The sequence below is a fragment of the Camelus dromedarius genome, chromosome 10 (assembly GCF_036321535.1).
Source record: "Camelus dromedarius isolate mCamDro1 chromosome 10, mCamDro1.pat, whole genome shotgun sequence".
Taxonomy (NCBI): domain Eukaryota; kingdom Metazoa; phylum Chordata; class Mammalia; order Artiodactyla; family Camelidae; genus Camelus; species Camelus dromedarius.
Genome location: NC_087445.1, coordinates 13,005,952 through 13,029,464, shown reverse-complemented (window position 1 = coordinate 13,029,464; position 23,513 = coordinate 13,005,952). Strand labels below are relative to the sequence as shown.

Sequence of the window (23,513 nt, the reverse complement as noted above, 5' to 3'; positions counted from 1 at the left end):
TACATACCAGAATCCCTGTGCTTAAATAGACTTCAATGATCAAGGACATATTAGAGAAGTAAACGAATTTGTAGAGATGGAGGCATAGAGTAGGCATTTAAATCAAGATAGGTAACTAGATCTATCAAGCCTTTTTCATATACCAAGGAAGAGACACACAGACTAAGTAATTAGTTTAAGAGTGGAACACACGGATAATAAATGATAGAGTCAAGATGTGAGATTGAATTTTATTAACTTCAAAGGCCTATTAATCCCTATAACACATAGGTATTATACATTAAAGTAATATTATGTGTTAGCTTCCATATGATACTAAATAATTATAATTAAACAATAATTAGTGTAGAGAAAAAACTATTGGAAATTAAGTACGAGAAATTATTTATAACTTGAAAAAAAGATGCTTCAATTTCAGTTAGTTTTAAGGATGAGCTAAATACTTTGAGATGGGAAAAAAATACAAGGACACTCAAGTAAGAGAAGATCTCACTGGCAAAGGCATGACTTGGAAAAACAAGACATTTTTAAAGGTAGAACAGTCTGTGTGGGTACAGAGGAGACTGGAAGTAAGGGACCCTGACTAAAAGACTTAGAAGGGATAGGACTGTATATTATTTACGATCTCATATTCTTAGGGTCTAGCAGATTAACAGACATAACAAAATTTACGAATGAATGAATGAATGAAATGGAGAGAAGGAGAAGTAGAACTTCATTATGAAAAGTCTTGAACTCCATGCTAAAAGTTTCAGAAATTACTTCTACATGTTGATGACAAATTGAAATATTTTAAGTAGATGTGTGACAATGTCAGTTTTGTATTCCAGAAAAATCACTCTGGTTGCAGAGACTAAGATTGTCTGGGAGGATTTGAGACAGAAACAGCATAGACATTTTTTTTTTAATCAACTAAAAAAGACAGATAATAAAAACCTGCTAGGTGTTTGATAATGTCTTTAACCAATTCTGAGAAAGAAGACATGTTGAGGACAAATAATGTGGCAAGATTTTGTTCTATTGAAATGAAAGTGCCTATAGTATCTTCAGGTAGTATATTCTACAAAATATTACCTATAACTTAAAGTTGCCAGCATTTAGTGCACATCAAGAGAGAATGCACAGAGTAGCACAAATGAAGGCTTAAGGCAGAAAAATAGGGAAAACATAATTCAATAGGGATAAAGAAGAAAAGGTGATAATAAAGGAAAGTAAGAAAGAATGATCGAAGAGGAAAAAAGAATAGAAGACAGTAACTTCCTGGTAGCCAAGAGAGTTTCCAGAAAGAGGAGGTGATCAACAGGGCCAGAGCCTTCAGAGAGACTAGAAAAGAAGAAAATTGGTAAGAAGTCACTAGATTTAGCAATTAAAATAATGTTCTAGATTTTGAAGAGACAGTTAACATTTGAGCAGTGCGATTTATTTTTTAAAACATGGGCCAAACTTAACACGCTCTTATATTCTTAGAACCAGGGGGGCATCATATAATGTTGGTAAATACCTTCAATCCTTTGGGGATTGAATTCCAAAATTGTATTATTATAAATTATATAGTTTACATGTCCAACTTAATTAACAGTTGCTAGTAATATATTTATAGGCATCAAAATTTGTTGGTTCAAATGTCTGCATTATCAAGAATGGAAATTTAATCTATTGATGGCTTAACTTTCCTTGGCTTTGAATGAGACTTAATTTACCACTAAGCAATTTTCTGGTCCTCAAGTAGCATTGCCCACTCAATTGTACTTTAAATACTGTACTGAGACGTGATAAAGATTGGTATAACCAAATGGAAGGGAAATTTTATTATTATTTAGAGCTAGATGGAGAGTATCCTTAAACATTTGGGAAAAATACGATGATCCCAGGGAAAGATCAATTTTAAATTAAGACTATAAAAACTATTTAAAAACTCGTCACTTAAATGTCTATTTTCCTTGGTAGAATTTAATTCTGTTCCTTAATTTCCACAGCTCCTAATGAGGGCCAGTCCCAACCTCATATAACTGTAAAGCATTGCCATTGGGGATTTCAATTTTTTTAAATGTAGCACCTCAAATGCTGTATTTAAGATTTGCTTATTAGATAATTTTTCATAGATATACTTATTCATACCCATGTACCTAGCCATATTTTTATAAAATCTTGAAATACTCTATTTAAAAGGGAAATTTAAGTAAAAGAGAACATTGAGTTAATCATTGGTAGAGTGATAATTCATCTTCCTGTGAAATGGAACACAGAACACTGAGAATAGCTCATGGGGTGGGTAATTCAAATTTAGTTGCATTCATGATGTTAAGAAACAAATGTATGTATTTTTCCTAAAAACTGTTGCTTATATTTGGTTGTGTTTCCCCTTCATTGGAAGACATAGAGTATTCAAGAGCTTTTTCATAACAAAATTTAAGCTTTTCAACTGTATGCTTTAAGGAATGAACAATGCCAATCAAACACGTAATACTACCTCTGAAATACTAAATATTTTTAAGGGATTTTTATTTAATATGTTTAAAGTATTTTATTACTGCAAGTTAATAAACATTGTTTTCTGAGTCCATAATTAGATAGGAGACAAGAGGCTTTTTAGTCTTTTGTAGATTAAAAAAATGAAATTTAGAATGGGATGCATTAGCTTACTCTGGGTTTTTAGTTGTTTGTCCAGATATGATGTATCAGATCTTTGATTGCTGTACCTGACTATAATACACACCTTTATCCTTTAAAATTTATTTACACCACAGATTTGTGCTCCTTGTAAAAATTTGAGTTTTATTATTTTAGTCACAATACAGTTTGTGGAAAATCTTTGATGAGAACTGTGGAAAGCCCTGTGAAAGTCACAGTTTAATATAAACATAGCACTGGTAAAAAAAATAAGACAATTCATATTGGTTCCTATATTTGTTTCCATAAAATAAAAATGACATCAGGAAACACTATACCCTGAATATCTTTTCTGACAAGTGAAGTTTACTTTTAATTATCTCTGATATCTTTAGATAAGTATGTGTTGCAGATGTCACAGATAACTTGGTAAAAATAATGAGGTCTGAATAGCATGAGACCTCATTCTAGCTATGTGTAAATGAAATCTCTTCTGCTGGAGAGATGGAGGAAAACATCTAAGTTTATTCTAAGAAGTATTTATTTATGGATTTATTGAAACAAAACCAGTTTAGCTTTTAATTTATTTTAAATTTATTTTTTTGCTTTTTTTGACAAGTTGACAAGTATCAGCTGCTATAAAAGCAAGTTTCATGTAAGTTTGGGATTTATTTTCATGGACAATGCCAGAGAATAAAATATAAATATTTATATTTTACAGAATCATTGCCATTTGTGATGTCTATATGACAATAGTCAAGCAAAAAATTAATCTAGCTTTGATTCAATTTCAAGAATTTTTCACTTATAGAATAATAAATTTTTGGAAACTTGAAAAATGTATGTGATGTCTCAATTGTTTATCTGAAGTATGTTATAGGCATACCTTGTTTTACTGTGCTTTATTTTATTGTGCTCTGCAGATACTGTGTTTTATACAAATTGAACGTTTGTGCCAAATCTGTGTCTAGCAAGTCTGTTGGCACCATTTTTCTAATAGCATTGGCTTACTTCATGTCTCCATGTCACATTTTGGTAATCCTTGCAATATTTCAAACTTTTAAAGTATTATTATATTTGTTATGATGATCTGTGATCAGTGACCTTTGATGTTACTATTGTAATTGCTTTGGGGCACCACAAACTGTGAAATTAATCAGTAAATATTGTATGTGCTGACTGCTTCACCAACCAGCCATTGCCCCATCTTTCTCTCTCCTGGGGCCTCCCACTCTCTGAGATACAACAATATTGAAGTTAGGTTGCTTAATAACCCTACAACAGCCTCTAAGTGTTCAAGGGAAGGGAAGAGTCGCACCTCTGTCACTTCAAATCAAAAGCTAGAAATATTACGCTTAGTGAGGAAGCCATGTCAAAAGCCAAGACAGGCTGAAAGCTGGGCCTCCTGCTCCTGTCAGCCAAGGCATGAATGCAAAGGGAAAGTTCTTGAGCAAAATTAACAGTGCTCCTCCAGTGAACACAGGAATGATAAGAAAGCAAAACAGTCTTATTGGTGATATGGAGAGAGTTTGAGTGGTCTGGATAGAAGATCAAACCAGCCACAACATTCCTGAAGCCAGCGCCTAATCCAGAGCAAGGCCCTTAACTCTCTTCAGTTCTATGAGGGCTGAGAGAGGTGAGGAAGCTGCAGAAGAAAAGTCTGAAGCTAGCGAAGGTTTGGTTCATGAGCTTTAAGGAAAGAAGCTGTCTCCAGAACATCAGAGTGCAGGATGAAGCAGCAAGTGCAGATGTAGAAGCTGCAGCAAGTCATCCAGAAGCTCTAGCTCAGATCATTCATGATGGAGGCTACACTAAACAACAGATTTTCTATGTAAGATGAAACAGCCTTATATTGGAAGAAGATGTCACCTGTGACTCTCATAGCTAAAGAAGAGAAGTCAATGCTTGACTTCAGAGCTTTAAGGACAGGCTGACACTCTTTTAGGAGCTAATGCACCTGGTGACTTGGAGTTGAAACCAGTGCTTATTTACTGTTCTGAAACTCCCGAGGTCCTTAAGAATTATGTTAAATTGGCTCTTCCTGTGCTCTATAAATGGAACCACAAAGCCTGGATGACAGCACATCTGTTTACAACACGGTTTACTGAGTATTTTAAGCCCACTATTGAGACCTACTGCTCAGGAAAAAAAAAAAGATTCCTTTCAAAACACTATTGTCTGTTGCCAATGTACCCAGCCACCCAAGAGCTCCGATGGAGATGTACAGTGAAATTAATGTTGTTTTCCTGCCTGCTAATACAATGTGCTTTCTGTAGCCCATAGATCAAGGAGTTATTTTGACTTTGAAGTCTTATTATTGAAGAAATGCACTCATAAGCCTGTAGCTGCCATAGATAGTGATTCCTCTGATGGATCTGGGCAAAGTAAATTGAAAACCTTCTGGAAAAGACACACCATTCTAGATGCCATTAAACACATTTGTAATTGATGGGACGAAGTCAAAATAACAACATTAACAGGAGTTTAGAAGTAGATTCCTACTATCATGGATGACTTTGAAGAGTATGAGACTTTAGTGGAGGAAGTAACTGCAGATGTGGTAGAAATAGTGAGAACCAGAGTTAGAAGTGGAGCCTGACAATGTGACTGAATGTCTGCAGCCTCATGATAGAACTTGAACAGATGAGGTGTTGCTTAGGAATAAGCAAAGAAAGTGGTTTCTTGAAATGGTAACTACGTCTGGTGAGGATGCTCTGAAGATTGTTGAGATAAAGACAAAAGATTTAGAATATTACATAAACTTAGTTGATAAAGCAGTGGCAGGGTTTGAGAGGATTGACTGGACTTTAGAAAGAAATTCTCCTACGGGTAAAATGCTATCAAACATCATTGTATGCTACACAGAAGCCATGCGTGAAAGGAAGAGTCAAATCAGTGATGCAAACTTCATTGTTGTCTTATTTTAAGAAATTCCCACAGCCACTTCAGTCTTCAACAACCGTCACTCTGATCAGTCAGCAGCCATCAACACTGAGGCAAGACCCTCTACCAGCAAAAAGAATATGACTTGCTGAAAGCTCAGATGATGGTTAGCATTTTTTAGCAATAACATTATTTTTAAATTAAAGTATGCACATTTTAAAAACACAATTCAATTATACACTTCATAGAGTACAATATAGTGTAAAACCTAAATGTTAAATGTATTGGGAAGCAAAAAACATTGTGTGACTCTATTGTGGTATTTGCTTTATTGTGGTGTTCTAGAAATGACCTGCAATATCTCTGAGGTATGCCTGCATATTACACTACTGAAGGTTTTCTAAGATCTTCAAGTAATTATCAGCACACTTGGTAAAGAATACTTAATAATATACCCTAGGAGGTAGGAAACTGACCAGAAAGAGCTATGTAATCTGTGGGTAGTCCCAACCCTTGGGACACATCTCTGTGGCATCTTTAATTATAGGTAACCATTTTACACAGGATAGTTTATTTCTATTCTTCCGACTCTTAAACAATATCAAAAATGCACTGGCTCATTTCCACAATGGATTTCAATTTTTTTCTTCAAGCATATAATCTCAGAATTTTAGAGACTAAAAGGACCATAGATGCTATGTAGACCAGTGGTTCTCAGATATTTGGATTACACAGACCATTAAAATTTTAAAACAGTAGCAACAACAATTGAGGTGGAAGAAAAAAATACGGGTTAGCTTTTCACGAAATCAAACACATTTAAAAAAAAAGGTGAATGGATAGAGAAAATGTGGCATATACATACAGTGGGATACTACTCAGCTTTTAAAAAAGACCAAGAAATTCTGTGACATGTGACGATATGGATGAACCTTGAGGATGTTACGCAAAGTGAAAAAAGCCAGTTGCTGAAAAGCAAATATGGCATGATGTCACCTATAGGAGGCATCTAAAACAGTCAAATTCATAAAATCGAAGAGTAGAATGGTGGTTGCCAGGGGCTGTAGGATGGTGGAAAGTGGGGAGTTATTAACCAACGGGCATAACGTTTCAGTCAGTGAGATGAATCAGCTGTAGAGTTCTGCTATTTAACTTTACCCTGTTGTCAACAATCATCTACACTTAAAAAATTGACAGAGTAGATCTCACTAACTGTTACATGTTATTACAATAAAAACTTAGAAATGATGCCATGATTATAACTTCTTTGAAAAGTTAACACCAAACATTAATACTAATAATAATACAACCACAGAATAAAAGACAATCTGGTAAATACATTTCAACTTCCTAAAAATTGCACCATTTGGTTGACTGCAGCTCCTGTTGTTCATGAAATGACCTCTAACAGCTCTGCAAGGTCCCACAGGGTCCCTACATCGTTCTCACTCCCTTACTTTTTGCCCTCCAGTCTCCCTGACTTTGTTTTGGTTCCTCTAAAGCAGGTGTTTACAAAGTGAGGCAAAGAAAGATGAAAAGGGGTCTGAAGATCATCTTACATTGAGGTACTAGAGAAAATATTATGATTTAATATTCATCTACAAAGTTATAAAAGTAGACTTGACTGCTAGTTTCAATAAGAATGACTTCCTTGCTACCTTTGTCAGAAAGGCAACCATCACAGGGAATGAGAGAGCTCGCTGGGGACGAGTGGGTGCTTGAAAACTTGGATTGCTAAATGGGTTCACCCTTACTAGTCTGTCAACTTTCAGAGAGAGTATTTTAAAGCCCCACAGTTTAGGCAGCCCAGGCTTTCTTTTAAAAATGGATTTACTCTTTAAAAAAATTCTTTTTTTATTTTATTGAGTTACAATCAGTTTACAATGTTGTGTCAATTTTCAGTGTAGAGCACAATTTTTCATTCATACATGAACATACATCCATTCATTGTCACATTCTTTATCACCATGAGCTACCACAAGATCTCGTATATACTTCCCTGTACTATACAGTATAAACTTGTTTATCTATTCTACGTATACCTGTCAGTATCTACAAATTTCAAACTCCCAGTCTGTCCCTTCCCACCCCCCTACCCCCTGCAACCACAAGTTTGTATTCTATGTCTGTGAGTCTGTTTCTGTTTTATATTTAAGTTCATTTGTCTTCTTTTTTTTTTTTAATGGGTTTACTCTTTTACTAAGAGTTAACTGAATTTTTCTTTTAAAGACAATATTTAATAGGGTGTTTATAATCTGTTGGAAATAAACTGGGCCATGACTCTCAAAATCTTCTGTGATATCGAAAGTTTGGCTAGTTAACACATGGCAAAATTCTTAGAAGAATTGTTGTACTTAAACATAAATTCCTAAGTTTTCCTTTTCAAAAAAAGTGCTTATCTTTTCTATCGTATGACTGTCTTCAATTTCAAATTTACTAGTTATTTTTTAGAACAAAAATCACCTAATCTATTTGAGGTAAGTGTGATATTTTAATGAGTGAAACAGCTAATGATACTTACTTTTTTTTTTAACATTTTTTTAATTGAGTAATAGTCCTTTTACAATGTTGTGTCAAATTCTAGTGTAGAGCACAATTTTTCAGTTATACATGAACATGTTTATATTGTCACTTTTTTTCACTATGAGCTACCACAAGATGATACTTCCTTTTTTTTTATTGAAGTATAGTCAGTTTACAATGATGTGTCAGTTTCTGGTGTACAGCATAACGTTTCAGTCATAAATGTACGTACATGTACATACATGTATTCTTTTTCATTATAGGTTACTACAAGATTGAATATAGTTCCCTGTGCTCTACAGAAGAAACTTGTTGTTTGTCTATTTTATATATAGTAGTTAATATAATGATACTTTCTTTTAAAGAAACTCTTGTTATGGATAGAGCTCTGTGGAAGATGGGTATGTGGAAGTATTTCCATCATTACATGATGCAGGCTGAAAGTTCTGTGACTACATCACCTATAAATGTTCTTATCTGTGCACATTTGATGTCTACAGAAACAGAGTACTATAATCTCTTAGAATTTTTTGATAAAGAATTTCAATGATTTTAGATTCATTTTTTAAAAACTTAAAAATATGACACATTCTGATTAGTATGCCCAACAACTGATGACAAGAAATTGCAATTTGCTAGGCAATTTTTAATAAAAACTTTGGTTTACCGTGTAAGTGAAAAGCCCAAGTCATAATTTGGTAAGTGTAGCTAATCATGTAATTTTCTTATTTAGATTTGCTCCTTTGGGGGACTATTACATTTTAAGACTGTAATAGCCGTTAAAATTAGTCATCAAAATCAGCTGGCCATCAAACAAAGAGTGTTTTTTAAATTGAACTACATTCAGTTACAATGTCTCAATTTCTGATGTACAGCACAATGTCCTAGTCATGTGTATACATATGTATATTCGTTTTAATATTCTTTTTCTTTAAAGATTATTACAAAATATTGAATATAGTTCCCTGTGCTACACAGAAGAATTTTTTTTCCTATTTTTATATATACAGGTTATCATTTCAAACAAAGGCTTTTATTCACAGTATTAAAAAGCATTAAACCATGATTTTCAAAAGTAAATGTGCATAATCTGGTCACATTGGTTGATTAACAGTGCTGAATTAAATTACAAATTAATAGTGCTAATTTTTTGAGAGAGTGGAAAGGCTCCTGTACCATTCACGTTAACATTTAAACGTTTATATTTTTGTTATTTTTGTATTATACACATAATATAAATAAAATAGTTTATATATACTATTTATGAATAAATACACAAACAACAAACAAACATTGTAGTGTGGTCAAAATTTTTTATCCAATTATACATGATCAAAATAAAATGTGGAGACCACTGCTCTTGTGAGCTGTGTTTCTGCCCCACTTCAGGACGTTGTTTGTACTTTGCCACTTGCCTGATAGGCTCTCAGCCTCCTCTTTTAATCCCTCATCGTCTTTGCTTACCTTGGGCTTATCCGTATCTCAGCTTACATGGCACTTTCTTAGAGAAGCCTTATCTATCTCCTTCAGAAGTTAATTACTGTGTTCTCCAGTGGCTCTTTTTCCTTTATCTTCGTAGTACTTAGATGCAATATGCAATTCTGTGTGCGTTTCTGTGATATTTGCTTAACGTTTCTACACTCCAGCCCTACTGACAAAACAGAACGAAACAAAAAACTAGGCTCTCAGCTGCAGGAAGGCAGAGTCCATGTAACCTTGGTGCCTAGCAGTTTCTGACATATAGTAGATGTTGAATGAATATTCTAGTCATGTGTGAAGGAATGAATTGTCTTTCAAACTTTGTTATGAATGAACACCAATTCAGAACTGGTGTTTGGGAATCATGAGTTGGATTAACCTTCCCATTTTTACAGATAATGCAAAAGAGATGAAATTATTATGACTATTAAACAGTTCTGGGGTAAGAAATTAGGTCTTCTCATTCCTCACTGAGTTATTAATACTGTCATGTTGTCTCAGTTTTTATACCATATTGATTTGGAATCTGTGTTCCTTGCCTTCAAGTCTGTGATCGACTTCTCCATTCCAGAAATTATGTTTCATCCAGGGTTTTGTGGGTCATGAAGCTTATATAATACTGGGGACCTTTTCAAGCAAAATAAAATAACATTATAAATACAAAATTGGATGCAAAACTGAGTAAGTAGATAAATATGCCAGATGTAATTGCTACCCTGAAAGAGCTAGAAATAAGTTAACTGGTTACGAAGAAGTAACTGGGAATCACAGATACCATCCTTCTAAAACCGGTCCGCAACTCAGCCTCCTTCTGGCTAGATCCCAGTAATGACTGAGGTCGTACCAAAAAGCTGCCTGATTTGACAGGAAGAGACTTGTCACAGAGGGTAACTTGGAGAGGAAAGAGACAGTGTTTTTTTTTTTCTTCCTTAAATCTCTCAATTTTTATTTTATTAAAAAAATTTTTAAAGTATATTTTTTATTGAACTAAAGTCAGTAAACAATGTTCTGTCAACTTCTGGTGTACAGCACAATATTTCAGACATATAGGAACATATAGCTATTTGTATTCATATTATTTTTAACCATAAGTTACTACAAGATATTGAATACAGTTCCCTGTGCTATACAGTATAAACTTGTTGTTTATCTATTTTATATATAGTAGTTAGTATCTGCAGATCTCGAACTCCCAATTTATCCCTCCCGACCCCCTTCCCCTGCCTCCATAACTGTAAGTTTGTTATCTTAACTAAGTTCGGTTAACAAACTTATTTTGCAAATTTTCCAAGATGTACAATCATATAAACACATTGTTAGAGCCTCTCCCAGGACCCTGGAAGGAAACAGCAGAAATAAAGAACCTTTAAAATTAATCTTACAGTTTTATAATAAACACTCCTCTGCATGTATGTTTTGTATAATAGCTTAGCAAGTTTGCTCTCCTTGGCCTGCCCCATTTGTTCTTCCTCTGTACTGTGTATGCCCAGAAAGTTGAATTTATCAAACTACCAAGTTTCTAACACCATCTTAGTAGCTGGTCCACTATTTTTCCCACCCTCCTATTGATTAATTTATTTTGGTTTTTCTCCTTTGGGATTTCTGTTCATATTTAGAGGAAAACTATGTCCTGTATTCTGAACATTTGAAAGCTTCTCTGGAGAGACTTTTCACCTCTGAGTCAAGTTCAAAACCTTTACGGCTCTTCCAGCAGAAAATGGCACACTTTATTATTCCTAGAGCTCAAATGCTATGTATATGTATATTCAAGATGTAACATTGATCTTCTAAAGACTGTGTGTTCTCTTTCATGCAGAGGGAAGTTAAAAGTTAGAAACAGCAGGAGAGAAGCCCGGTTGTCCTACAGTCGGCAGGTGTGCCTCTCATTCTATAATGTTCTGAAGAATTCCTCCCTCCCTGGGTGCATTTATATAGCTTATTTCTCTACCCACTTCTGTGTCTTGCGTCTCTGCCTATTTCATTTGGCCCATTTTCCATGAACCCTTGGCTCACTTCTTCCCCTGTATTCACTTCAGTGAAATAGAGATCAGTGACTTTGGGATTAAATATACATTCAGTATTTATTAATTCCTCCTTTTAAGAACTATTGTATCTGTATACCCAGCTCTGTGACTGTGCTAACTCCACATCCACACAGGAACCACACCCTTTCCTCTTTATATTCTTCATATTGTCTAGCACAATGGCTTAGACATGTGAGATATTAAATAACTTAATATAAATTTGAACTGATTTTGACCGTTGTTATGTTGATTACTTATTAGAATCTGAAAGGATAGAATTCCAGTACTAAAAGAAAGGATTATTAAGGCTACTGATATTATTATTGTTGTTATTATTATTAAAGACTTTCTCTTGACCTGGTAGATCCTCTCTTGATGTGCATGTCTGTATTATGTTTTAGGCACTTTCTTTACTTTTTGGTCATTTTGGTTATTTCTTTGTTTTTTGAGGGGGGTTTGCCCAAAATATTTGAACCTGGTTACATGTTGTGTATCTTTTTCTTTGAAGCTCTCAGATAGAATAAGCCTGACATTTCTTGCACAAATTATATTTTTGGGGGGAGGGGAGGGTGTAGCACGGGGAGGTGGGATGGGACAGGTAGGGTGAATTACCATTACAAAATGATACAGTGGCAGATGTCAGTTGAGCATATTATTGTTTTTCAGGGCAGGTCTGTACTGTGTTGTGCTGTTACCTGGTTGACTTTAGGTTGTAATAATTATTTTAAAAGATTCATACAGAATTGAATAACAGTGTTAACTGGTAACCACATTGCATTGTTTCCCAGCCACTTTAAAACTTTTGGAGAGCTAAGGCCAGCCAAGAGCATTTGTAGTCTTGTTAAAAACCCCCTTTTGAACTAATTTATCTGAAACCCTTATTTTCTTCACTTCTTGCTCATTGACCTGTTGCATGGACCTGTTGTATTCATGTTGAGTTTATCCATCAACATATGCACCTGTCAGTCAAGTGAGCAGTTGTTTTTAGAACATGTACTAGAATCACGTAAAGCATTGAATGCAGAGAAAGCAGTGCTACCTAAGTTTTGCTGGAAGTGGAGTTTGACAGTTTTCTTTCTTTGATGAATTTTTTGTATTTTCATGTTGTAAGTGGTATGGAGCTCTGCTTGAATTAAGAAAAAACACGTTTTTTTTGAGTATCATCAGCTTACTTGTCTGGCAAGTGCAGAAGCCTGGGGCCAGCCTGAACTCAGCCAAACAAATATAGAAGTGTATTTAATAGTTATACGTGTGTTTTGTCCCTTCTTGCTGCACCCATGTTGTCACTTATCCCCCAGAAGTTATTTATTATCTTCTTTGTTAATGTCAGGCTCCTGTGGGGTAACGTGATGACTGTTTAGGTTTACATGACCCTCTTTCCTCTCCCCCCAAATATGTATATATACATATATAGATATGTATGTATTTTATCTATATATAAATATATATACACATATTAAAAACTCTTAATGATCAAATATCCATATTTTATCAATTGACAGTATAACTGCTAGAGTATATCCTTATGTATGGATTACATTCCAACAGGTTATTTCCAGAAGGATGGAGAAGTTTCATGAAACTCGGGGGCCTACCACAGAGGGTCTTCTCTGTGAAGTCTTGTCATCTTGTTTGCAAACTCTGAGAGCTTTCAAGGACAGGGAACAGTTGAAAGTACAACTATCCTCAAAATCCATATATATGTCATGTAAATTAGAAAAATACATTGAGACTTGTAGCTCAACATGACAGAGTAATATCGCTCATATACCTCTCTTCTTTTCTCAAATTTCCACAAAAATTAGGAAAATAAAGGAAGAAATGAATAAATTTATAAAAGCGCTAGGTGCTAGCAAAGGGTGCCAAGGGTAGGTTAGAAATTCTAAGGCAATTCTCTAAGACATAATGGAAATGAAACTTTTAATGAAGAAAGATACTCCAAAGAACTGATGATGCAAACAGATAAAAAAATTCCAGCACCAGCTTCTCAAGTTCAAACAGTGAATTTCCTTCCCTTCACATGCACTCTTTTCAGGGAACATTTTCTATTTACAATGTTTTGAGCTCAGAGTCAGTAGGAATGAGAGCAGTTGACCTTGCAAATGTTATCAGAGAAATTAATTAAAAGATTTCATTTTGTCTTTATAACATCGTGATGAGGATGATGTTATTTTATAAATGGGAAAAAAAATGAGGTTTAGAGTTCACCCAACATTGTGCTTCAGGTTAATGGTGAAGCTTTCACTTGAGTCCAGGTTCACTTGACCCCAGAGTACTTGTCTTAACCACAGGTAACTGACTCTTCAGAGACAGAGCTAGCTGTGTCTTACTCTCTGAGACTGTTTAAGTACTCACCAATAATAGATTCATATGCATTATGAATTAATGTTGAGAGTTTTTAACATTTTAACAAAAGAATGAGACTCCAACACAAACAACCCCCCCTCCCTTTTTTTTTTTTTTTTTGTATAACTCACGAAGGATGCTAGTTAACTTCTGCAATGTGGAAGTTAATCAGTAAAAAACTCCGATGTAACCTTTGTTGACTAGGGTTATTTTTTCCCTTCTCCATTCACGAAACGTCAATGAATTTTGTGTTAAGTCATCAGAATATTAACCCAACAATTGCACAAAGAACTGATGGACTAGTAATGGACAAAAAATGGTTTCTAAGCTAAAGTAAGAACAAAGTATGGTATTTGATGTGCCATTTGGAGCTGGCCACATGGAATTATAGGAAACGTTCTGAACTAGAAAATAGGAAGTTAATTCAACACCCCAGCCCCCAGATGTTTCACTAGGTTTTAGTTCAGCTCCTGGAGGGTGATTTTCCTCACACCGTTAGGTGTGTAAATAAAGGCTGTGCACAGTCTCTAGTCAGTGGATTTCAGAGAGAAAGAATGGCCTGAGAATAATTCATGTGAAATGAATTGACAATAGCTTATGGAATCCTGTCTCTCTTCACACACACACACACAACAGGCACACACACATACACAACAAACACACACACACACACCCTGGTCCTAAGAATCCCAGCAAGACCAACTTTCAGCTACTTTTGTAAGGATACAAAGAAGAGAAAGAATAAATTATGTTTCCAATCACAGGTAATCCCTTAATGTGAGAGTTCTTAATATATCCATTGGATTCTAGAAAAATACATTATTCTACATTTAGTATTCATTCACTATTCATTATTTCAGTTTCACATTGCTTTGTGCAGTGTAAAAAGAATCAACTCTGGGTAGAAAATATGAAGAATGTGGGAACCATATCCTAGTTCTCATCCCAGTGGTTCCTCAGTGGGCATGACAGATTTATAGTCACCATTGTTGGCACCACACCCAAATTACCCTCTTTCCAATCACTTTTTTCTTCCCATGCTGCCTTGGTCTTGCATGTTGGTCTGTCTTGGTCAACTATCCCCCAAATAATGAGACTTTCACATTGCCTGATGACATTGGGCTGACTGTTTATATTCTTATGCTAACAAAGTATCACTTTATCCTTCCTACTTTTAATTTATTACAAAAGCCCGCATCTACTATTCTAACATGGAGTCAGCCAGGTTTATGGAAAACCCCCTCTTCATTTTCAAGCTTCATAGATACTCTCATCCTTACTCAAATCCCCCAGTAATGCAGAAAAAGGAGAAAGCATGTAAGTTAGTCTTTTTTCTTCCATTTAGATGGTCAGTTGATTTTTGACTTTCTGACTTATGAGGACATCTTTAGGAAAAGTTACTATTAAAGAAATATTCTACGCAATGTTAAGGAGAAATTGATTCCACATGTGTTTGAAGGCTCACATGGTTACATGTGGAGGATTACTTTATTACTTAACATTAAACAAGAATGATACATTTTCTTCTAATTTTCTGAAATGTTATCACTAGTGTACAACTCCATGTTTGTAGAGAATTTTGGGCTGACACAAGTCTTCTTGTAGAAGAACATTTTATTATGCAATTGAGTGTAACTCCAACTCATGTGTAATGATTTCTTTTTGCCAGCTCAATTTTCTAGTTATTATTGATTTCCCACGTTTTGTACATATTGCTTATAACAAAGAATGCTTGGTCAGATAATTATTATGCTAGATGCTGGTAAATGTGGCAACACAATCAGCTTCAAAGAAAGTGTATTATCTCATCTCAATTCATCACAAACCCTATTGGATTCCCTATAGAAACATAAAGGGTCAGACTCAGCAGGTGTAAGAATAATTCTAACACTGTAATTGCTTTTCTACTAGCTGTCATCACTGTGGAAAGGTGGTTAAGAATTAAGTGCACTGTTCATCAAAATAATTAGTCTATTAACTGTACAATCTCTTTTTGGAGCTTGTTTTTATGATTATCTGATAATTCAATTTTTCTTCTATTTCTGGGGACACTTAATTTAAGAGCCTTATTCCACCTGTACAAACTGAGCAAAGTAAAATAATTCCAACCTGCAATTTAATTAATTAAAAATAAAAAGCTTTGTTAATTTTTTTTGCATTTCAGATCCATTAGGGGATAATGAATTTCTCCATAAAAACAAAGGATGTTTTCCAGTAATCACTATATTTTTAATTTTCATAAACACTGTAGTGTGAAACATGTTTTTTGTCATAATAGTCAATGATTTTAAAGTGTAACTGAATATTAAAAGTATCTGAATGCCATATTCGCAGGAGACACATTATTTTTGAAAACAGATAATAGTTAAATAGCATATCTGGTTTGGAATGTTTATTTTAATTACCAGTTTCTTATTAATAAACAATTTATTATATTACATTTAGTTCCTCTATTTAGATATAATAGTATTTAAATCTTTCCTTCTCTCTCTCTTTTTTAAACATTATTTCAACATTGTAATGAGCTCCACGTATAAGAAAATCTATTTTATCTGTATAAATTGAAGAGAGTTTTGCATTGGTTTTATCTGTGCACATAATCAAAATTGAATTTTATTCTATGAGTTTCAGTGCCTCTAGTGGCAAATGGATAAGCTCAAATTCAGTTGCTGTGCTTGATAAGATTACACATTTGCTTTTGGTGCCTTCTATCTGATGTTGATTTAAAACAAAGCGTATTAAATCATGGTTCCCACCTGTTCAGCGGCTCCAACTGAAGATAAATACCACGTATATCTGCTTAATGTACTACAGCTATAAGAGTGCTTTCTCTCCTCTTTCTTTTCTGTTCTTTTCTTTTCTTAATGTGTAGGATTATTTCAGCTTTGTGTGATATTAAATACAGGCCCTTGATTTATGTTTCCTGTGTCGAGAAAGTTTTCAGGATTTTAGAACCTCACTGAGCACAAGCTTACATATTAAAATAATAATATAGTTCTGTATTTTTCAGAAAGCTCTATTTTTAGATAAAAAGGAATCACATGTATTCTATAGTGCTATCACAGAATGTGGTTAACCTTTCATGAACCAAGAGTCTTGACTCTCAAAGGCAGGATAACAGGAGCAGTATATTGAGTGCTCCCATCCCTTTTAGCCTTCTCTCCTCTCTGTCCACAATTTTTTTTAAATCTGCCAATAGAAACATGGGCATGGTGGGGGAAAAGAACACTAAGCTCTCGAGCCTGGCTGCTGTACTACTAGGTGGGTGGCAGAATAAATCAGAAAATGTATCCCTAGTTCTACTTTTATTTCTTATTTAAACTGCTATTGTTTCAGAATTTAGCCCAAAACTCTTAAACTAAGGATGTGTGGTATGAACCTCTGCATTCTAAAGATTGCTACAACCACTGCAGGCGCTATCACCACCCATCTTTGAACAATGTTTAGAGTAGACTGGAGATTCACTGAGAAAGCCTTCTTTGGGAGAAACTTATGGGAATAAGAAGTGGTAGGATTTTTTCCATCCTTCATTCCGGCTGGTGGGAGAGGCTCCTCTCCTCCCATCAACTACTGCTGGGTGAAGGGGTCCAGAGAGAATGTTTCCAAAAACATGGGCTGCCTGCAAGAAGGGAAGCAGGCGTCCTATTTCTGGACTGGGTGCTTGTTGAGCTACAAATCCTAGTCCTTATCAGGCTGCTCCTGGAGAGGAATGCAAAAGAGTTCTTAATCCCCAGCAATGTTAGTTTTAAGCCAACCAAGAAGTTGATGGCTGTCTCTTGCCTGCATAATTTTGAAGGTAGAAGATCGGCTGGAGTTACCCGCTTATGGCCAGGTAAGGCAAAAGTCAGCAAGGGCTACATATTATCAGAGCCCTAGCAGTCTTAAAAGCAACTCACCCAAAAGGGCTGGCCAGTGACGGGAGGGGCTTTAGCAGAAGGATGCTGGGAATTTTCTGCTAGCGACAAGAGATGGAAGAGGTGTGAGTAGCCAGACAGTGAAATACGTCAAAGATCAGGGAAGAGGACACCCTGCAGGGGAGCCAGGAAGGAGGATATTCTAAGGAACGTGAAAATGGACCTTGAGATAGAAAGTCAACTTTTTGATGGTGCCCATGACAGAGGGCACCCAAAAGCCACATTAAAACAAACAAACAAAAAAATGAGTAAACAAAAACTTGACACATAAAGCATTTGTATTTCTTTTTCCAAGTCCTTCTTCCCATGCTCCCAATCCTAGACAGTCAAAAGCATAAGAGGGGCGGTGGAAGAAACAGTTAACTGGATAAAAAATAAAATCAAGATCATGCCTCTCTCTCCCACAGGCAAGTCTACATGCCATCCATCAGGCCTGAGCAGAGCAGGAGGGGAAGAGCAGGAAGTCAGACTGAAGTTGAATCTTGGCCTTGGAGAGCCCTGGATATAGTAACAGTAGACGGAGGTCGGGTCAGGATGCACTCCAGAGGTAGATAAGCTGGATACTGCCAAGTGTGTTTGCAGCCCCTGGTGGGAGAAAAATAAAACTGCTTTCTGTTTCTACCCTAACCTATATCCAGCCCAGTCATAAGTCAGTCCCTCATTTTGGCATAAATCGTTTTATCCTCTCATCTATTCCCTTGTCTTTTAAGAGTTCTGGTTGTCATTTTAGGATTTTCTTTGCTAAGAACTCATGTTTTGGGGGAAATAAACTCCTTCCCCGACTCTACAAATGATGCCTATGGCTCAGGCCAAGAGACTTCAGCATAAGCTCACGTCCTGGACACATTATTAGTTCAAAATGACAGTGACCGAACGTCTGGGGCTTGGGCTCCAGGGGCAGGTTTCAGCACTGACAGCGCAGCTGCAGAGATCTTGGAGGCAACGCCTGGCGGTGCTTCTAAGTCCCGCTGCCCCAGCGATGGCCCCAGTACCTGGGACTTGTCCTTCTGGCCCTGCACCCAACATCCGATCCAGCCCATTGGACTTGTACACCTGCTTCTTCTCTGACCTCTGGATTCGTGAAAGGTGAGATCACATTCCCATTTCTGAGGCAAGGGCTGCCAGAGAGATTGGAGAATGTAATGACATAAATGTCTTCTTTCAGATAATCTCAGGACACCGTCAGCTCAACAGTTACAGAACTACTGTAGTCGCGTCTTCAGGAATTGCTTGCTTTTTAAGGATGAAAATGCTGGAGGCAAACACTGTTTAACAGGCAAGGTGAGAAGGATCTAGAAGAGAGAGCAGGAAGTAAGCATGGCTCAGAGTGTGAGCAAATACAAGGAGAGCTTCAGGAAGGTTCCCATCTCTAGCCAGTATTTTTTGGATATTTTTGCATCAGTTGCATTTTAATTTGAACGCTACTCAGTTCGCTACTCTTAACTGGAGGGTGGCAAAAGCGAAATCATCCCATCTCTTTAAAGTGGAAGCTTTAATGCACATTGCAAAATAGGTCAAGTTATTAAAGATGGCTGTGAAACTGGTAGAATCTGTGTGATTTGTATTATATTACCTCTCCTGAAAGAAACTGGGACCAAACATAAAATCACCAGAACAGCCAATACAAGTGCCTTCTGTATCATCCATCCCTCTCCCGGGGGGTTTGAACTTTTCAGGAATGCATGTGACCAGTCATGAAACTCCATACTGACAAAGGTAGCTGACCCCTGTTTTCAAGTTCATGTCACATTAAGTAATTAGGACTTGACAGACAAAGTGATTGTGAATATGCTGTTCCTCTGAGGAAAAGTGATAGATTCTTCAACTACGTGTATTTATATTCCAGCCTCCTGTGGCAATATTTGGAGTCGCATCCTGCCAGATTTGGATTACAGACAGCCCATACGATGTCTCATCCAACATTTCAAGGAGAACTTAAGCTATATCCCCTAGAATGTAATGGGACAGTTATATTTATCTAAATAAGACTTCCCAGCGTATAACACAGCTACCTTGAAGCATGACTGCACCAACACTGTGCTCATGTTAGGTTTATACCAAGAAGACAGCCAAAGCACATGAAGACATTCTGCAGTGGCTACAGACTCCAGGACTCCTGGAAAAACCACATGTGGTTTTGTATTAAGTTTTGAAGGAATGGTGTTGATTCTTGGAACCAAATGTTTTATTCTATTTTATTTTATTTGGGGTAATTATGTTTGTTTGTTTGTTTCTTTCTTTCTTTATGGTGGAGGTGCTGGGGATTGAACCCAGAACCTTGATGCATGCCAAGCAAGTGCTCTACCACTGAGCTATACCCTCCCACCCCTCCAAAATTGTATGTCTCATTGTCATAATTAAGTCTTCTGTGTAGAATGAATAGAATGTAAAATCTATACATGCTTTAAACTTCCTAAAGGTTGAATTTGCATCTATTTTACACTGATATTTTTGCAGTTAATTTATTTGTCAACAATAGTAATTTTGTTTAACTTTTTTGTCCTATTTGTGGTAAACTCCAGAGGCATGGAGATCTTTACATTTCTACAGTAAACTGTGCAGTTTATTTTACACTTTTCATTTAGGCCTGCGAGAAACATTTTCTCAGATATGCTGATTAGCTACTTAGCCAAGTTTTTGTCATTTAGAGATCTTCCCTGTTTTATTTTGTAATGACAGCTGTTATGAGATTGTCTCTGTTGATCAGTGGATGACTATAAACAAAGCAGAAACAATTGGCTCCTAAGGGTAACACCACTCACTTTTCACCATCTACTTGCTGTGTCTTAGCTCTACCAGTAACATAATGTTTTAAGGCTTTCTTGTAGAAGATTCTTATAGGTAGTTCTCTATGGATATTTATACATTTTCTTTGAATGTGCTTATGATCAATGTCAGAGGAAAAATTTTTATTTGTTATAAAACATAAGCAACAGCTATTAAAATTGAGAGCTAAGTAGTTTTTCCCAAAATAGCAGTTTCTAGAATTGCCAGGGGGGGATTTTGAGAAACAGCTTTCCTATGTCCTGCCCCAGACATATTAAATCACACACTGTAAGGCCTCAGAATCATAAAAAACCCAAAACGAAACAAACAAAAGCCCTTCCCAGTTTAGGGAGCCATTGTTTTAAAACGGGTGGTGATACCAAATTTGCCAGAGTAACAGAGAGATCTTTAGGTGTTCATTCTTGTGTATTCAGAGGTCAAAATTCTAGACTCTGGGAGAAGCAAACTGAGGATCAGGTCCTACTAATTAGGAGATAAAGCAGCAAGTTAAAAACAAAGCAAAATGACTACAAAATAGTCAAGTTAATTGAACGATTTGAATCATAAATGTACAAGTCCTCAGAAATGTATATATTTTATGTAACTTACAAATTATAGTAAATCCAGCTATTTTAATCAAGAACAAGTCAAAACTGGTCACCATAATAATAATTCTTTGCATTGGAATGGTGATTTGTTGTTTAAATATACTTTGATAAATAGAATCTCTTTTGTCTTCAAAACTGAGAGAGAGACAGGGAAGTGTCTGGTATTCTCATTTTGAGACTCAGAGTTCTTTCCAGGATTGCAGAGAATTGGAGCCACGGCACAGAAATCCCTGCATGCTGATCCAGTCAATCAGATCCCAAATTTGAGAGGCAGAATTTAGGAGGTTGCATTATCAGTTATCTCATGTTATTTTAGGGTGAATGGAAGGATATAATGCATTTATTGTAAAAGTAAAGCTTTACAACTTAAAGGGGAGCTTTATGTATCTAGAAACTCTCATTCCTCAATGGATTACTTAAGAGAACAATGCTACATCAATGTTTAGGTTGGGAGGGATATTAAAGTTCATTTAGTGTAGTTCTCTAATTTTGTAGATGAAGACCATAAGACTCAGAGACTTGTAGAGTTTGCCTAGTGATTCAAAGCTAATCTGACCAATTTTGGTAAAAAAGGACATCTTTCCTAAGTTCCATAATTATGGATTTGTTAAACAGTAAACTACATTGGTGAGTGATTTATGTTAGTTCAATTTGCTAATATGTTTAACTTTAAATTTCACTTTTCTTGCAACATAAAATATTTTGTAATGCTTTAAAACAAAGTAACCTCTTTATTCCCTAAATAAGTTATTGTAAAACTGTGATAAAATTGATAACTTTATGTCTAAGGGATTTCACCCTCACCCAAATTACAAGTTCGCTCTCTTTATTTGAACACTAATAATGGCATTTTCAAAGGAGCAGCAAAAGTAAAATATTTTCTTTTAGTTTCTTTGTAAAGTTTAACCGTTTTTACTTTGCTATTATGGTAATAGCTAGAAAATTACATAAAACAATATTTTGAGGGCACGTTCTCCTAGTTGATTTAAATCACTGTGCTAACTGAAAAGTTTAATATTTCAGAAACTCCACAAGTTACTACATTGATCAGTATCTGATTCATGCATTGTGGATATAAAAATGTATTTAAGGAGAGGAAATTGATTCTATGTGCTTCTTATCATCTGAGAAGTTAGTGAATGTGGCAATATTTTAAAGGAGGGGGTAGAAAAAAATGTTCTGCTTTATAATCAAAATACTGTCTTCCTACTATGAGGTCATTATTTTCTGGCACTGTGAAATTCTTACATGAAGATGTTAAAGTGGAAATAAACCATAATAGTTTATAAAATATTTTCAGTATGACAATAATCTGAAAATATGGGGAAAATTGTCATCTCTGACTCAGGTCAAACAAGACTGGGTAAAGTGTGTGTTATGGTTCAATGCGAAATAAGTTTCTGTCTTACCAGAAATTTTCTATCAGTGAGTCTCTCTTCCTCCACTGCTGTGAAGAAAGAAGTGTAGAGCCCTTGAAATTGTTACTAGGATGAGTGTGGCAGTTTGGGGATGAAGATAACACTGCTGAAAGTAAAGAAGAAAGAAGGAGAAAATCTGTGTCTTGATTGACATTCAGTTACACCTGAATCAAATCAGTTCCAAAGACTGGTCTCTCTTTGCTTCTACTTATTAAAGCCAATTAATGCCCTTTATTTTTTTAAGCCACTTTGAGTCGGGTTTTCTGTTGCTTATAAATGAATGCCCCTTAATGGGCAGATCATTGTAAAACCTAAAATTGTACCTTATGCTGCTGTCATTGATGCTGTATTTTTCTGTGGGTTTTTATCCAATGATGTGAGTGTTGTAGAGCCTGAGGCTGTATAAGTGTACCCATTTATGAATCAAACAAATAAACCCTAGGTATAAAAACAGCCTCCAAAGGATTATTCTAAAATTCCCCGAGCAGCATCATGAGGAATAAATATTAATGCCTTTTAATAGCTTTATAGCTTACAATGTTGACTGGCAGCATCATGACCGGTTTTAAAGATGAGAGTAGATAAATATTACTCAAAAGTGTAAATTCATGTCCATATCTACTCCAAAGTAATTTCCTAAAAATTGCATTTGTGTTCTAGTTACTTTCCCAGGGAGTGCATCTTTTCCTTGAGAGTATAGGAGTATAGTATGAAAAGATTTGTCAAACTTTATTTCTTTGTAGGAATCTTGGCTACTTGTGTATGACCTTTATTATTGGGAAAGTTAAGCGAGACGGATGGTCTAGGTCACTGGCCCAAAGCCATCTTTTTTGAGGTCATTTACATCTGTCTGTCTTCAAAATCAAGACATTTTTGGGGATAGCAGTTTCTGTGGGGAATTTATAAGCCAGGATGCAGCTTAAAACATGTAGTATTTCTGAG

At 35.6% G+C, this 23,513-nt stretch overlaps 1 long non-coding RNA gene and 1 pseudogene across 4 annotated transcripts in view; both read left to right on the top strand.

Annotated features, from left to right (window-relative positions):
* The window catches only part of LOC135322252 (uncharacterized), a 35,139-nt gene extending 12,115 nt beyond the window's left edge, over positions 1-23,024 (top strand). The window contains exons 1-5 of one of the 4 annotated variants that reach the window (XR_010382617.1): positions 11,120-11,369; positions 18,187-18,326; positions 18,675-18,865; positions 18,945-19,060; positions 19,626-23,024. This is a non-coding gene — a long non-coding RNA (uncharacterized LOC135322252). Of the gene's footprint in view, positions 1-11,119; positions 11,370-17,360; positions 18,327-18,509; positions 18,866-18,944; positions 19,061-19,625 lie in introns of those variants that run through there. The other 3 variants (XR_010382616.1, XR_010382615.1, XR_010382614.1) reach the window with 3 other exon arrangements.
* On the top strand, positions 954-5,664 carry LOC135322326 (tigger transposable element-derived protein 1-like; annotated as a pseudogene).
* Positions 23,025-23,513: the final 489 nt, after the last annotated feature.